This window comes from Grampus griseus, assembly GCF_964374135.1.
Source record: "Grampus griseus genome assembly, chromosome: 18".
In the NCBI taxonomy this organism is placed as follows: domain Eukaryota; kingdom Metazoa; phylum Chordata; class Mammalia; order Artiodactyla; family Delphinidae; genus Grampus; species Grampus griseus.
In genome coordinates this window covers 23,851,385-23,869,894 of record NC_139012.1, presented here as the reverse complement: position 1 = coordinate 23,869,894, position 18,510 = coordinate 23,851,385, and the positions used below count along the sequence as shown (strand labels likewise).

At 38.0% G+C, this 18,510-nt stretch overlaps 1 pseudogene across 1 annotated transcript in view; it reads left to right on the top strand.

Annotated features, from left to right (window-relative positions):
- Positions 1-18,510, top strand: part of LOC309835744 — a 119,014-nt pseudogene that overhangs the window by 49,620 nt on the left and 50,884 nt on the right. The window lies entirely within an intron of this gene.

Below are 18,510 nucleotides of genomic sequence, written 5' to 3'. Positions count from 1 at the left end.
GTGACTATGTTGGAAAAAATACACATTTTAATGTTGGTGGAAATGGAGCTGTGATGGATAAACATTGTTTCTGAGATAGATTTTTGATTGCCAAGTAAGAATGACAAGTGAATCAGATTTTGCTCAGAATGATTGATGAAGTGCTAGTGATGCAGTAAATAATAAGTACTAGTACAATATCTTTAGTCCATAATTTTTTTTTTTTTTCTTTGCGGTACGCGGGCCTCTCACTGCTATGGCCTCTCCCATTGCGGAGCACAGGCTCCGGACGTGCAGGCTCAGCGGCCATGGCTCACGGGCCCAGCCGCTCCGCGGCATGTGGAATCCTCCCGGACTGGGGCACTAACCCATGTCCCCTGCATCGGCAGGCGGACCCTCAACCCCTGCGCCACCAGGGAAGCCCTTCTTTAGTCCATATTCTAAGTTTTGTTGGGTTTATCCTGGAAGCATTATATATATGCACAGATATATATTCACATATATATCACATGCATATCACATATATGATATATGTCTGTGCTTAAATAAATATATTTGAATCTATATATACTTTATATATTCTATATATAATGTATATTCAAACATAGCTATATCTTTCCTAGAAATTTTACAGTCAGATATGAAAACTAATGGTTTAAATGTCTATATGAAAATAAAAGCAATATGGAAATCATAAAAATGTCTAAATATGCTCATATTACAGTATAACAAATTCATTTCTCACATATGTATTACTTATTTTAAATTAATATTTATTTTCTTTTATTCTCCTGGAAATTTATTTTGAAGTTAAGTTGAATTTTCTCCTTTTTATTATTCCTTAGCAATATAGAAAATAGCTTGTCTTGGATTTAAGAACAAAATAATCTGGACAGCATTCTGATTAGTGGATGAAATAGTTTGAGACAAAAAAATTGTTCTAGTATATACTAACTTATGTGGTGAAGACTCTGGTAATACATTAGTGTTTGTTTCTCTTAAGGGGAGAACTTAGTGAGGAGAATATCCATACAAAGTGATTTGAGATATAAAAGAACTCTATACAGTAAACTGGACACTGAAGTATATTTGATTTATAAAATCGAAAAATTACAAGGAAAATTATTATTTAGATTTGAACCTAGTGGAAAACCTAGTTTCAAACAGAGTGCTTACCAAGTCTCATTTGTCTGGTGTTTGCTTTATGTTTGCATTTTAAGGATTTGACAGAGTTTTCCTGGACTGGGTAGAAGAGAGAGAGAGGGAGAGAGAGAGAGATTTTATTGTAATAGCTAAATTATTGAAATAAGACAAGGGTCAGTGTTTTTCAGATTACTGTAAATTTTGTTAGCTAAACAAATTCCAAGATATTTTGCTGCTGAGTAAAATTTACAGTGTATTCAGTCATGCTATATGAGAAATTTTAGCTCAGGAATTTTTCCGAAAGAAAGTTTTAAATGAAACAATATGATAATTTTGATTAAACAATAAAAATCTATTTCAGAAGTAATATATATATATTTGATAAACCATTTAAAATTTTAGGATTTACCCCATTTTTTAATTTCTTTCATTATCTTTATTATTATTTCATATTTTGAAAGGTGAATTCTATTAATATTTTGGAATTAAATCTTTTGGGAGTTTAGCTTTTGGAGTTAGAGACTGAGATCGTAGTTTTCAAACTTATTTCTGAAAAAATGACTTCCAAGTTAAATATTTCTCTCTAGCTATTTCCTATGTTTTATTACAGTAATTTAGTTCTCAGTTATCCATAATCTCTTTTAAGCTTTTTTTTCTTTTGTTTGTGGAATATTTATAACTGTTTTTAGAAGTAAGATATTTTTTGATATCTCCACTTATTTGTGACTTGCAATTTATTCTAGACAGGTAATATAGATAAGTGATGTTCATTGTTTAATAATTTGAGGATTTTTATGGTCCAGCTTGTGTTCATTTTATTGTGAGTATTCCATATCAAAAATAATAAGTTTTTAACTTCAAAACATGATAAATATTAATCCATTGATTTCATGTATCCAGTGTTACTCTGAAGAAGGCCATTTCTTAATTTTTAATAATTGCATTTCATTTCTATAAGTCTTCAGAACTGTTTCTTGATGGTTTAGAAACTGACTCTACCAAGTTTCTATTTGGACTTTTTTCTTCTTTATTCTGTTTGACACTATAGGTGCCCTTTCAAGCTGATGTTTTGTATATTTTTAAAATTAAATTTGGGCAACTCTGAGTTTTCATTTCTTCAAATATTTCTGCCAGAATATCTATCAAGTATGAGGATGACATAAATATCTATAGATTTGAAGAGATTTACATGAGTATGATACTCTGATGCCTCTTGGAGAATTCTTTAAGGCTTCAGGTTTGGTTTTTTGTTTTGTTTTGTTTTTAAATTAAAGTAGTGGAAAATCTGGCTTCCAGAAAACAGATGCCAAATCCAGGAGAACAAGGAAATGAAGTCTGAGAGTAAAAGCTAAGGAGTAGGCCTGGAGGGGCTTCCCTGGTGGCGCAGTGGTTGAGAGTCTGCCTGCTGATGCAGGGGACGCGGGTTTGCGCCCTGGTCCGGGAGGATCCCACCTGCCGCGGAGCGGCTGGGCCCGTGAGCCATGGCCACTGAGCCTGCGCGTCCGGAGCCTGTTCTCCGCAACGGGAGAGGCCACAACAGTGAGAGGCCCGCGTACCACAAAAAAAAAAAAAAATAATTAAGAAAAAAAAAAAAAAGAAGAAGTAGGCCTGGAAAGCAAAAGAACGAATCAGAACAGGAATCCAGAGAATTAGGAGAATAGTGTGTTCAAAAAGCAACTGCATTCTGTATAACTACTAGTATGATAAAGAACTTAGGTTAGATTATTTCAGACGTTAATTTTGTTACTGTTCTTACTCTACATTTTTCCCCATGCAGTAATGCTTCCCTTCCCAGCTTTCAGTTCCTCCTGGTAGGTTTAAAAAAAAAACAAGAACATGAAACCTACCAAGTTGAGTCCTGCCTCTCCCTTTGAGCCAACAAAATTCCTTCTCTTTCACATGTGAGTAAAAATTATTTCAAAATTATTAGTGTCTAATACACATGAATTAATAAATATCTTAATGGTTCATTTAGGAAATGATTTATGTCTGTGATCACCAGAAACTTCAATGTAGATCATTGACACTCTATACTATGTATTTTTTATGTAATATATGTACATATCCATATGCATAATTATTGAAGTTTTTGCAGGCCACAGACTTCAAGGTACAATTTTGCCTCAACAAAATTTTTGTAATGAATTAACGGATGAGAATATGTGAATAAACATTGCATGCTCATACTTGGGGCATACTCAACAACATCTAGGATAAGTATTGGGGCTTTATTTCTCAGAATTACAAACTCAGTAGCCTCAACGTTTTATAGGTCAAGAAAAAAGTTATGATTGTACAATATTGATTTTTAGAAGATAATGCTTTCTCTAATAGGTACAATTGAAAGCAAGTCTGTCGGAAATTGTTCTTTTTACTTCTAGTTTTGTGCTGTTTAAATTTTTTTGTGCTATATTCTTATGGCCATAATTGAGGTGAAAATTTACTGAGAAAATTTCTGGTGGTGTCCTTTTCATTTCTGACATTTTGTAGTTAACTGAAATAAATGATGTAAAATTCAGGGGAGGATGTCTTTGTCATGTTTCCAAGGCTGTGGAACTCTCTGTTCCTGCAGTTCTAAGGCTTAATGTAAGAGCATTTAGGAAGAAATTCAAAAGATAGCTCTTCATCAGTATTCTGCATCTACTAAGCCAAGCTAATTCTTATTTTGGCTTAGACTTTGTCTATATAAAGACACAGGATCTAAAAACCGAATTTATGCGGAAGTAAAACATATATCCATTTACAATGATATATATATATATATATATATACACACACACATAAATATGTACATATCATATGTATATATTTATATATAATAAAGAAGATATGTTTAAATATTTATACATTTCTAGTATAACACGTTCAAATTTACAAAACATGATGCTCATTTAACTGGGATTGATAGATTCTAGACTTTTAAATTGAAAGCATATATTCTTCTCTTAGATGTTCTTATTAGTGTCAGCTGATTCATATGGACCATGCTGATAATAAGCAAACCAAACAGCTGAGAAGATGATCATTAAAATCGTTTTCACTTCCCTCCTGAATTTGGATAAACCTGTATTATTTTTCACATTTATTTTGGGCAAAGGACAGTAGAAAAAATGTAATCTAATATTAAAAATTCAAAGAGTACTCATTTATTTTTGCTTAAACTAGTAATGATCTCAATACACAAACAAATACAAACAACAAAGAAAACATACCTCTTATCCTGCTTTAAGAAGCAATAAAAGGCAATGGAATGGGTGTGGGTTTCAGAGGCAGATGTTCAAGTACAAATCCCAGCTTCCCTATTTACGAGATATGACTTTGAGCCATATAACTAACTCTTATGCCTCAGTATCCTGCACAGTAAAGCAAAGAATAACATCTACCTCAAGGGATGGGGTTAGGAGTAAATAAATTCATTTCTGCAAAGCATGTTGCAAAGAGCTACACCCAAAATAAGCACTTGATGAATATTAACATTTGTTATGTTGTTCATCTTTAAGGATGAAACGTATTCATTTATACAGTCTGCAAATATAAATTAAGCTTCAATGATGTAAGCATATATTTGGTATTGAGAGTATAAGGGCAGTTCAGTCAAGGTTCTTTTTTTTTTCCTAGTAAAATTTAGCTAAACTAACTAAAAATATACATGAATGTATATAAAGTAGATGTGTAAGTATTTGAAGGTGCATGATATAACAGATATTCTAGGAGGTAACTGAAAAAACTTTAGGTTTGGGGAGTGTGGATGAAATGTATTGCACCTGAGGTTATCACTGTGACCAGCTGCTGAGGCTAGTGCTCTATAAGCCCGTGCTGCTGCAGTGTCAGTACTACCATCTCTGGGGAACTTGTAACAACAAAAGCCCTGAATAATTTAACTATCCATTTTTTTCTTTTACTTCATCAAACTTCACAGTTTCAGAATGGAACATCTGATTGGCTGAGGTAATGAGCCTAAGATTTAACAACCAGGGTATTGGGAAAGATACTATTATTTTCTGCTTAATTGGAGGAGATAGAAATAAAACTAGTATTTGTAAGGAAATGCTAGAGGTATAAATATAGAAGTGTGGATTCTTTTGAGGCATCAAGAATAAGTGAGATAATTCTAACTGGGACAAAGAACATTTCATAAGAAGCAAGTCGAGCCAATTATATATATATATATATATATATATTTGTGTGTGTGTGTGTGTGTGTGTGTGGTACGCGGGCCTCTCACTGTTGTGGCCTCTCCCATTGTGGAGCACAGGCTCCGGACGCACAGGCTCAGCGGCCATGGCTCACAGGCCCAGCCGCTCCGCGGCATGTGGTATCCTCCCAGACCGGGGCACAAACCCATGTGCCCTGCATCGGCAGGCAGACTCTCAACCACTGCGCCACCAGGGAAGCCCGAGCCAATTATATTTATAGTTGTTTAGAAGAAGTGGGTTTGGGACTTCCCTTGCAGTCCAGTGGTTAAGACTCCATGCTCCTAATGCAGGAGGGCATGGGTTCCATCCCTGGTCCGGGAACTAAGATCCCGCATGCCACACTGCGCGGCCAAAAAAAAAAAAAAAAAAAAAGGAAAAGAAGAAGTGGGTTCAAAGGGTATTCTATGCAAGAGAGAGAGGGTGATCAAAGCAAGGGTTAGATGCAGACTATGCTGTGTATGCCTAAAATTGAATATAACTATTTCCACTGGATCCCAATGTGGCCTGTGTATGTGTGTGTACACTAAGGATGGAGATTTGTGTATGATGACGGTTGAGCATGAAGTGTTAACAAAACCAAAAAATAATGAGTTATATGTGTAAATAAAAGACAGTTAGATTTTATCCCAGACTATTGAGAAGCAATTGAAGATTTTATAGATGACATACATCAAAGTAGTTAAATTTTAGTAGGGCCATTCAGTTAATAAGTTGGAGAACAAATTTATGCACAGAAGGCTAGGGGAACAGTCCAGAGGAAGAGAGGATGTGTCTGTGAAAGACAGTAAAGGAGAAAAATTAAAGAAAATTTTAGTAAAAATATTTTTGGATTTTATTAATATGATTTTAATAACTAATATATGCTGGTAGTTAGAAAATCAGATGTATTCATTGGTTTGAGATTCAGGAATTTACAGAATTGTAGTGTGATTCAAGAGATAAACAAGAAGGCAAGCATGTTTCCAGAGAATGTTCAGTATGGAACATTTTGAGTTTAGATATTTATTGGATAGGTATGTTTCATATATAGACACAAAAAGGAGAATAACTTTTTTCCCTAGAAAAATATATTTATAAATCAATAGCATTTAGGAGATCATTTAAATCCTCCTCCAATTGACTGAACCCAGTGAGAATTCTACTGGCAAGTGAGCCCAAAGGAGGCTGTCCTCAAATGTCAGGTTCCCTCCTGGGTCAGCCCCCCTTGGCTCAGTACACAGAAAAGAAGCATTGAGGATGGTTCGTGACCAAGGACAAAAGCAAATGGGCTTGCCCAAATATCCATTTGGCATCCAGATGACTTACTACCCATACAATCACCAATTACATACTATCTAAGGATACAATTTCAGAGTAATCCAAGGTTCTCTCTTCCTCATTATCTCCCTTATCTGTATACCAGTTATCTATGATCACATCATATCCAGAAGCCAGACACTTCTTGTTATCGCCACAACAAACACTGGTTTCAAGGAATCGTAATCCTTCATCTGTGTTACTAATGTAACATCCTAACTGGTCAGCCTGCAAACACTATTGCCAGTCAGGCCGTGTGTTTGTTCCTTACCCTTCCCCCAGGGCAGTTCAAAGCAGTATCTTCCATTTTAAAAATCCCTCAGTAGCTTTAAATCACATCTACAGAAAAAGCCAAAGTCCTATGTTTGTTTATTTATCAACCTGTTTATTTTTGGCGGTCTACCTGCTATCTACTTCTACAGTATCATTCAGTACCATTCTCCTCCTTGTCAACTACAGTTCAGCCACATTCTTCTTTCTTTCCTCCAACTATTCTGATCCCTTCCTGCCTCAGTATCTCTAAGCTTGCAGGTTGTTTTCTTCCTGGAATTCCCTCCCTGTATCTTCATAGGGGGCACCCCTCATTCAGCTGGTCTCTGTTCAGAGGTCTCTTTCTTGAGAAGTTTCTCTAAATCCCCTTCCAAAACAATCCCATCCCATTCCATTTACTCCTATTTTTTTGACCCTGATGATTTTCTTCATAGCACAGCAGTATATGAAATATTATGTATGATATGTTTACTGGTTTAATGTGTGTTATACTCTGCATCGCTCCCTGCTGAATCACAAAATTTACAACAATGTTTGGAACGTAATAGGGACTTATTTAATAATTATTATGGTAAATGAATGTATGATAATCATCACAGTTAATTTACTGGCAGGCAGGTGGAAGCTAAACCAGTGACTATGTTCTAGGTGCTGCTAATATATCAAATGTATTTGATATTAAACATAAATAGATCACCATTTGGGTATTTTTTTAAATGAAATAGTAGAGAGAAGTAACTCTCTACTATTGAAATACTAATGAAATAACTAGAGGGTAAAAAGAACAGAGTATACACTTGTCTGATCTTGCTATCTTCCAGACCTGATTACTCACTCTTTCTCCTGATTTACTCAGTATTTTGTGCGATCTTCTCACAGTGTTAAGTTCCTTGAGCCAGGGGCCCTATCTATCTACCTATCTATCTAGAATTACCTGAATAACAAGTTATAGCCAATAAATAAACTCACATTTGATTATATCATATAAACATAATCTACATTTATATCTAAGTTTCCTTTGAGTGGCTAAAATGACATTTAAAAATGAAGAGCTAAGAAAAATATACTTAATCACTTTTACACTATGATTAGACCAACTGCTTTGAGGATCTATTAATTTATAGTTTAAAAGGGAGCATGGAATTAGGAAGTAAGATGGAATAAGGTTTAGGAATATAAAATAATGGAAGATGCAGAGGTCACCAGAATCTGTGATTTATTCTCTATTTACTGCTCCTAAAATGGATTTCCTACATGTGTTCAGCACTTATGTTCAGAAATGTTCTTGTGTCAGTTATCACCATGTAGCCACTGGAATGCTCCCAGGAGAGAGATGATAATTTCTAACTTTCATGTGTAGACCTTCATGAGGAAGCAAATGTGTCTGTTTGATGTGTAATTTTTAGGAGTAGAGTCAATTCAAATGACTGGTAAGTCTATTTTCAAAAGACAGTAGTATACATTTTTGTTGCAGAAAATGTGTTCTTGTGGAAGGAAGAAAATAAAAACTACGAAGCATGAAACAAGGTATTTTTGAATGCACATTTCAGAGCATTGTAGATAATGAGTTCCGATTGGGAAAACTCTGTAAGACTGTGAAGGTTCAGTGCAAACAGCTAAGAGAAATTATCTGAAAATTTACAGCATTTTAAGCAGAGCTATCAATACTTTGGCCTTCTCCTATGAAGCAGAATATTCTCACCCCAAATTCTATTTTCTTATCTGATTTTGGTCTTGGAATAGAAGTTACCTTCTAATTGATTGGGCATTGAACAGTCTGTTACTTCACAGGTAACTATTTTTGACCTGAAACAAATAGACTGCCAGATATTTTTCCAGCAAAGACGGATTTATTCAGGATCGGCAGAGAATGACAGTTTTGGGCCAACAGCCATGGTGAGCCATGTGCAAGGCCCCAGAAGGCAACAAAAAGAGAACACTTTTATTGGGAGGGAGAGAAAGTTGGGAGAGCGCTAGTAAACAAAGAGTTCATGGCTTTTCATTGGCTGAGTCTCTGCCAGGAAAGAGAAGTCTTTCTTTTCCCTTTTGGGCTCTGCTGTCATCGTAGGGCATGAGAGCTCCCCCTTCTGGTCTCCCAACTCTAATTAATTGAGGTCTCTTAATTTTTTTTTTTTTTTTTTTTTTTTTTTTGCGGTACGCGGGCCTCTCGCTGTTGCGGTGCACAGGCTCCGGACGCGCAGGCTCAGCGGCCATGGCTCACAGGCCCAGCTGCTCCGCGGCATGTGAGATCTTCCCGGACCTGGGCACGAACCCGTGTCCCCTGCATCGGCAGGCGGACTCTCAACCACTGTGCCACCAGGGAAGCCCCAAGGTCTCTTAATTTTTTACATTTTCTTCTTTTGATCAAGTTCTTTCTTGGAAACCTCGCTGACTAGGTGTCAGGTTTCAGCTGCTTTCTGTCCCTCAAAAGGGAAGGATCTTCCCTGGGTTAGTGTCTCACATCAGAGAGAAAGTTCACAGATTGGAAACCTATTAAGGTCACATTCAGGTAACAATGAGGGGCAGGAGAGAGAACTCTCAGGCACTTTTTATCTGAAGTTCATATGTTCTCAAGATCAAAGGCTTTTGAAATCATCTGAATTCTGTCATCATCAAAGATTTGGTGACAAACATCCAGCTAGTCTTGGGAAAGCTGTCTCATCAGATGTCATTTGCTTCAGTTTGGGAAATCTTTACTTTTAGGTTACCAGTTGACATGCAGGTCTAGTCAAGGTTTGGTGCTTTCTTTAGGTGTGTCACGTGAATCCAAGAGTCTGTTTCCTAAAATTGGGTGGCACAAGGGTTTGTTAGCAGTACTTCAACCAGCAAGGTTGAAGGGGTTTTTCCAATAGATAAAATCTCAAGATTGCAAGGTATGAAGCTTAAGGCCTTCATCTCCTGAGGACACACTGTGAAAAGACTGCTGTACCAAAACATGGTTATTTTTAATAGAAGCAATTAGGTCCTTACAGTATTGAAGTCTCTCTCCTTTTATTCGTGTGGGTCAAAAGAAGCGGGTGCCAAGTGCAGTGGGTATCCTCTATCTCAAAGGGTGAGAGTTTATGAGTTCCAAAAGGGTGGATGTGAGATTTAGAAGGACCAACAGCAATGATTTTGGCCAAAGTATTTGGAGGGCCTCTACAAAGTATGCCAAATGAGTCTTAGAAATGCCATTATTGCATTAGACTAAAGCAAAGGATTGAGAATGGTTGGCACAATGAAAGTGCTGTAAAACTAGCCAAACAGTGCAGACTTGTCAGAGCACCTGGCCAGTAAAATGGGTTCCTTGATCTATGGAGTTTGAGAGGAGTTACCCAGGTAGGAATAATCTTTACCAATAGGACCTTAGCCACGGAAGAGGCAGTAGACTATCTGCAAGGGAAGGCTTCAGTCCAGTGTGGAAACATACAGACCATGACTAAAGCATATTTATATCCATGAAACAGAGGAAGTTGTGTGAATACATTTGCCAGACATTCAGTGGTCCATTAGGCCATTTAAAATGACTGGAAGCAGTTTTCCCTGGGTTGTACTTCGGACAAGTGGGACAAGTGAGGCAGGCACTTTTTGCAGCTTTGTTAATGTTTCCCCACCATATTGACTCATGAAGGCTACCGTTTTGTCAGTAGACTAATTGTTTAATGCATGGACAGTAGTGAAGAGTGGGAATTTTAGTCTCTGGTACGACTGGGTTGTTATTTGGTCCAAACCAGAGCTTCCTGTTTCTATCAGACCAACAATTGTTGAATTCCCAATCTTGTTTTTCCTTTTCTGAGGCCAATTATTGGGCTTCTTTAGCCAGTTTTTCTAAATTATTATTTGGAGAAATAGCCCGTTGGACCATGACAGAGGTTTGGCTGCTGTTGAGTCCTTAAAGGGTAGCATTCCTTGCAGAAATATCAGCAAGGTGCGATTACCCTTAGCTTCCACAGAATCAAGTTTAGAATGCCCTGGAATCTTAATGATAGCTAAAGCAGTGATTTAAAATATTGCATCCAATAATTCCTGAACATAGGGACCATTTTTAATTGTATTGCCACTGGAAGTAAGGAGGATACGTTGCTTCCACACTATCCCCAAATCATGAACTACTCCAAAAGCATATATACTATTAGTATAAATATTGGCAGTTTTGTTCTTGACTAAAATATAAGCTCATAAAAGACTGTATAACTCAGCCTGTTGTGCTGAAGTAGCAATATGTAGAGATGATTCCTCAACAACATCCAAAGGAGTTGTAGTAGCATTTCCAGGACAATATTTACCATTGTCACTTTTAAATAAGAACCATCAGTGGACCATGAGAAGTCAGCATTACCCAGGGGAGTTTCCTGTAACTCATCACAAGGAGTCAGGAGGTAGTTTGTTAGTGTTACAGTCGTAAGGGACTTCATCAGTGATGTGGAGGGAAGTAGCCAGATTAAGGTTATTACAAAGTAAAAGAGTTATGTGAGGAACAGTTAATAAAAGACCTTCGTAAGAGATGAGGCAGCTGGCTGAGAAATGCTGACTGTGATGAGAAGTACTGCTTGAGGTACAAAAATGGTTAGAAGAGATCCCATGATTTTCTCTGTGGCTTTAACCAAAAGGGCAGTGGCTGTAATGGCTCTAAGGCAAGGGTATATCCCCATGCCATAGGGTCCAGTTGCTGCCTATAATACCCTATCAGTTGATAGTGGTCCCTGTGTTTTTGGTTGGGTCCCCCAAGGGCATTCCCTTCCTTTTCATATACAAGAAGGAAAAAGGGAGTCTGATCATTGGGATGCCAGAGGGCAGGTGAGTTCATCAGACTCTCCTTTAAGGTCTTGAAGGCTGTGTTATCTGGTTCTTCCCATAAAATTGGATTGGGATTGTTATTGTTGAGTAAAACATATAGAGGTTTGCCCATAAGAGAGAAATTTGGAATCCAATTTCAGCAATAACCAACTGGCCTGAGAAAACCCCACAGTTGGCACTTAGTTTTGGGCTTTAAGACACCATGAAATCTATTGGGATGTGGGTGTAGCACTTGTTCTGATATCCAGTGCCCTAAATATTGAACCTGAGTTTGGGCAAACTGCAGTTTTCTTGGCGTCCTTATGTCCCTTTAAGGCTAAAAGCTTTAGCAACTGGACACTGTCCTCCTGTGAGGAAGCTTGAGAAGGAGAGCAAAGAAGCAAATCATCCACATTGCAACAAAGCATCCAGATCAGCCTTCAGGACTTTCAGGAAATAGGGACTCACAGTATAACACTCAGGAATCACTGTTCAGGTGAATTGTTTTTCTTCCCGAGTGAAGGCAAAAAAGGTATTGGCTATCTTCATCAACTGGAATACTTAAGGATATACTGCATAAATCATTTATAGTAGAGAATTTGCTTTCAGTGGAAATGGATGTTAGTAACCTGTGAAGGTTAGGAACAACAGGGTATCAAGGGATAACAGTGTTGTTTATTGCTGTGAGGTACTGGACAAACCTCCACCCTGGGCCCTTAGATTTTTTTCACTGGTTTAATGGAGGTGTTACAGGGCTAGTGCAGGGTATAATGAAACCTTGGGACGTCTATTATGGGCCTTATGCCTCACAGGGCTTCTTGACCTACAGGATATTGATTAATTTTGGGAAGAGGTTTTGAGGGGTCTATTTAAATTTTGCTGGGAGGTGGCTGTGAATTTTGCCAACATCAGTTGGAGATTTTGCCCACAAGGAAAGTGGTAGCTGATTCAAAAGGGACAAATGATCAGTGTTGCCAGAATCTGCTCTAGTTCCATCAGAAATGGAACAAATGAAAAATGTCAAAGGGTCATTTAATTCACCTAGTTGGTTACTGTGATGACTACTGTCAATTTCTAGAATTAGAAGCATGATGCTTCTCTAAGAAGTATCAGCCTAATAAACGTATAGGGGTGGAGGAACTAAGGAGAAAAGGGTGAGTATCTCTCAAAGGGCCCAAACAAAAAGGAATAGATTCGGGGACAGGAACCTCTTGAGGTTCATTAGAGATGCCCACTAGTTGAACTGTTTTAGTACTCCGAAGCAGGAGCTGTTTCATAGTAGCAGGGCTGAGCACTAAGAGTGTGGCTCCAGTGTCAGTTAGGACTGGAAGAGATTGATCCCTAATATGGAGACAAGTTCCTCCAAGCCAGTCAAGAGGGAGGATTGGGAGGAAGCCCAGTAGTTCCTTGTAGTCCCATCATTAGGGAGGACTTTGGAAAGGCTGGCTAGTGAGCTGAAGGTATCTAAAGTGCTTAAATTTGTAAAGATCTCCTTTCCAATGTTTTGCCTCTTTTCAATAGTAGCAGAAACTAGGTGGGGTTTGGTTTCATTTAGGAGCCTTCATTTGATGGAGTTTAAGATTAAGAAGTTTGGTGGTCTTCCTTAGCGGTGACTCATCTGGAGTGCAAGAGAGCTGGTTGCCAGATTAATTAAATGTGGAGTGGACATAGTTTCCCATTCCATCCTGGTCCTTTTTACTGGAAGGGAAAGGTCCTGGTTCAGCCCCATTAATAAGCATAGAGTTAAAAGCTACTCAGGTGGACTCAACATCTGAAGGAAGACTAGAATTTTCTTTTAAAACATTCTGAAGTTGACTGTAAAAATTATGAATAGGTTCTTTAGATGTTCGTGTGCACACTTGAGTTTTGTTCTAATCAACAGGCTTTCAAATAGCGCTAAGAATTGCTCAATGAAATTGCCTAGCAGTTGCCTGAATGTGATCGTAAGTTAGCAGGCTGGTCTCCCAGTTCTAATTCTAGAGACTTTTCAAGACTTACCCAATTAGCAGTTTTCATCCAGTGCTGGCCCTGGCCTTTACCAACAAGCATAAGAACTAGGTGATGTAAGTCAGAGAAACCAGGTTGATAAGTGTGTATGGCTATATTAAATTCTTCAGCAAATCTATGAGGATCTTTGATTACTTTAGGAAAATCTTTGACTATGTCTCACAGTTCAGCTTTAATCCAGAAAGTATGAAAAATTAAAAATTTAGCCTCTGGATCCTCAGAAGGCTTAATTTTAAAGGGACAGGTTCTGACGAGTCAGAGAAAAAGGGAGTGGGGAGAGTTTCAGAGAAAACGGGAAGTTTGGCAAGAGAATTAGTATGGGAAATTTGGGAGTATGGTGGAGGTGGAGGTGGTGTAGAAGGGAAGAAGGAAGATAGCTCTGGAGGCTGAGTCTGGCCAGGAGGTGCTGAGAGAGACAAGATAGTGCCAGTGACAGAGTCTGAGGGGAAGCCAAGGAAGATTCTGAGGCTGCAGGAGCCATTTTATCTTTCTTTAGTCATTTGTTTGCCTCAGTTAATCTTTAAAACTTTATTTTACAGAGGCAATTTTAGATTCCTAATAATGCTAGGAAGCTTCAAAATATTAATTGAAATAAGCATTCCACTCAGTTCTGGAAACTTTCAAGCTATTGTAGTCCAGTACAGTTTTAAGTAAATTAAGTTTGGGTATTTCAGAAGTTCCCCATAATGGCAATTGATTTTCTAAATTGCCTTTGGTCAGGTTTGTCCATTCAGTTAGAAATGTACCTGAGGAAGGACCATGTTTTTAAACGTAAAATTGGCCAGATTCCCTGGGGGGAGGGAGTGAGGCTCCCTCAAGACACTTAGATACTGGGATGCCATTTCCTAGAGGTTTTTCTCTAGAGTAAAGAACAATTTTCAAACAGCTTAAATAAGTTTACAGCACAAATGGCTTAATTTGAACAGTTTACAAGCCATCTTAGCCAGTCTTAAGACAGCTTGGTCCCAGAGGAGCCAGGCCAAATGCTCTTTTTTTAGGCACTCTCCAGAAGATAGCCCTTCCAAAGGAATTGGCCAAAGGCAGAAAAAATTGGCATTGTTTCAGAGAAACAACCCCTGTTCCGGAAGGAATGGTTTGAAGACTAGCCAGCTTCTGTGAAACAGTCTGATCTCCAGTCAGACCAAAGTGCCAAAGGAGTATTCATATACAAAACAAGGCCTTAACCAGAAAGATGAAACCTTTAAAAAGATCCTAAGTAAAGACGGGAGAGCTTCAAACACAAAGAGCATGTAAGCTCAGATCCAAGAAAAAGAAATACCTTAAAACTCCAGGGTTTTGTGAGATAAGCATTGAGCACAATGGGCTCAATCATGGGTACCTCACCTGTTTTCTCACCAACCCTGGAGCTGCCGCGTTCTCCAGCATAATGGGTTTATTCGGGATAAGCAGAAAATTGCAGTTTGGGGTCTGCAGCCATGGCGAGCCATGTGCAAGCCACCACATGGTAAGGAAAGAAGAACATTTTGTTTATTTATTTTTAAATATTTTATTTATTTATTTTCTTTATTTTTTTGGCTGAGTCGGGTCTTGGTTGCAGCATGCAGGATCTTTCGTTACAGCGCACGAGCTTGTCTCCACTTACGGCACTCGGGCTTCTCTCTAGTTGTGGCGGGCGGGTTTTCTCTAGTTGTGGCGCACAGGCTTCAGAGTGCGTGGGCTCTGTATTTGTGGTGCTCGGGCTTAGTTGGCCCAAGGTGTGTGGAATCTTAGTTCCCCAACGAGGGATTGAACCTGCCTCCCCTGCATTGGAAGGCAGATTCTTTACCACTGGACCACCAGGGAAGTCCCAAGAAGAACACTTTCATAAAAGGGAAAAGGAAGTTAGAGGGAATCGGAAACAAACAGACCATGGCTTTTTGTTGGCTGAGTCCTTGACAGGAAAGAAGAGGAATCTCTTCTTCCTGTTGGGCTCTGCTGTCTTTGCAGGGTGTGAGAGCTCTAACTTCTGGTATCCCACATCTACTTGACCAAGGTTTCTGTTTATTAATTTTTAAAAAATCAATAATAACACTATCTTAAAAATCAACTTGACATTCCTTGTTATTATTTTTCCACTTTCTGGTAGATATTTAAATTATAGTCAGCCATCTCCGCCCCCCGACCCACATCTCTCTCTTGTGCAAATGGCACCCTGTCTAGTGACAGGCCTGGGACACATAGAAGCTATGTAGCCTTGGCCACCTTAGTGCTAAACTCAGAAGCTATCATGCTGCTTCTTGCCATTCATCTGATTCTATTTGTCTGCCATTTTCTCCTTATTCCAGCTACTTGTTCTTGCAATAATTTATGTAAATATTCTCTGAGATTCAAGGAAAAAGAGATAAGAAACAAAAAGATTTGGGTTTCCTGGTCTGAGACATTTGTCATTAATAGTGTAAGTAGAGTTGATATGTTTTCATAGAATTTTTTCCTTCCTGTCAACCTCTGTAGATATATTTTTGACAATATCTAGATTCAGAATGCAGAGTTGCTAAAATCTAGCTTTGGCCCAGGAACCTTGCACTGATATCACAGATAAAACTTCAACCAATAAAAATGACTAATATTAATTTAGTGTTGTCTTCACTCAGCAGAGGACTTCAAAATGAAAAGGAATTTGTGGTGCTGCAATCCTCTGATATATACTTCTCAAATTAAGTGACAGTTCAATTTTTATTGGACTTATTTTACCAGTGAAGACTGGCAGAATATACCACCCCCAAATTCGCTGCTCTGGCACGTTGACTATTTTGAGTTAAAGGCACTTGCAAAACAGAAAATGCAAGAAAAACACTGTGACCTTCCTTCTTTTTCTTAAGAGCAGAAGATGAATTGCCCATGCAAAAGATGTCCTTCCTATGTGAGCAGGACCTGATGGGGCCATCCGGGAACAGACCCCCACCCCCCACCATGTCCTCCACCTGCTTCTTATCTGTATAAAATCTTTAGCCTCCTAGGTTTTCCCCGAGTTCCAAAGAATAAATTTAATCAGAGAAGTGAGAAAATGCAGAAAGAAAGGAAAACAGCCAGGCAAGACAGAATAGTAATAGTTTTGCCATTAAACAAAGTCAAGAACCTTTAGTTCCTTCTCAAGGGCTACAGATAATATTCTGAGCCATATCCTTGAGCTGTTTTTCAGATACTAAAACCCCTGCCAGGTGGAAGAAGTTAACTGTATGCTGCCCACAAGCATGTAGACCCCAGACTTGTTGGAACCAGAAGGTTGATGATGTTGACTCCCAATTACCTCACCACCAGCCAATCAGAAGAGTATCCATGAGCTGATCATATACCCCACAACCCTTCTCCCTCACCCTGGCTTTAAAAACCTTTCCCTGAAAGCCACTGGGGAGTTTGGGTCTTTTGAGCACTAGCTGCCTGGACTCCTTGCTTGGTGCCCTGCAATAAAGGCTACACTTTCCTTCACCACAACCTGGTGTCAGTAGATTGGCTTTACTGTGCACAGGTGAGAAGACCCAAGTTTGGTTTGGTAACACCTGTATCAGAAGGAAAGTAACATTCTTATCATCAAGGACAAGAAGCTGAGACCAAAAGAATTCTGTACAAACAGATCTTGTTAAAATAATTCTTATTTTCTTTTAGCTTTAACACATAATTCAGTTATTTTTCCACTATTGCCTCTCTTCGTTCATCCTAATAGACTTAATCACTTATTTGGGTGTTCATTCTTTATGAAGGTTTCCATGTCACATAAAACTTATATATCTGAATGCTTTTCTCCTGTTAATCTGTTTTACGTCAGTTTAATTCTCAGGGCCAGAGGAAAACCTTAAGAGTATAGAGGTGAAAGTTTTGCCCCCTGTACAGTGACAAGGCACTGTTCTTCTCAATGGAGAATTAAAAGAGGTATACGACTTGGCACATTCTATTAAGATTTTTATATGATATTTGGGGGAGACAAGGCAAAATGAGATATGATACACTGTGTAATTCATATCAGTGTATTGTTAAATATAAAGGGCTATTAAAATATAAGACTTATCAGTTATGGTAAGAAAGAATGATTTGTTTTTACACTTGAAAGTTCTTTCAAAATACAAGATTATAGAATATAGGAACAAATGAGTTCAGAAGAGAGGAACAGTGTAAGAAAATGCCATAACCAAAGTTGAAAACTCTTGTGAAGGAAATCGTCACTTACCAATAAACAGCAGCACTTGACTGATTGAACAGCAGAATAAAGATATGCTATATTCAGGAGAAGGGGATTGTTTTTAAGACAGTGTAATAGTTCTAGGAGTGACTTAAGGAAATGTGTTTGGTAAAAGTGGGAAAGTTTGAGAGCCTTTAGGAAGGGTTCATATAGGGAGATCTTATCAAGTATCTTCTGTAAGTATCATTTATTATGTGTACCAGGTATTGTGCTAAACAAGATTTAGTCCCAGTTTATCATTACACAAACCACGTGGGTTTCGTATTACTATTTAAATAATAATGATAGAACACCGAGGCTCTAGGACATTAAATTACCAATTCAAATAGTTAAATAACAGACTTGGGATTCAATTTCACTTTTTTCTGAATCAAAAGCTAGTAACTATTTCTAGTAAGGTATGTTAGTAATGAACTATTCTATCTCCTTAAAGTGTTATTGTTTAGTACTTTATTCTTAATGGTTTATATAATATCCTTAGTAAGGATATATTATAAGAATATCAAAACAAATATTTTAACACACTGATCATTCAGTTAGTCTGACCTTAGCAAAGCAGTATCTAAATCTCTAAAATGATTAGGTCACAGGAACCTTGGGAGCAAGTGCACATCTAATGCATCTCATTTGTCTTAAACTGTGGTTAGTCAGCATTCTGACCTTCTATTCACAGGGTGGGTAATTGACTGA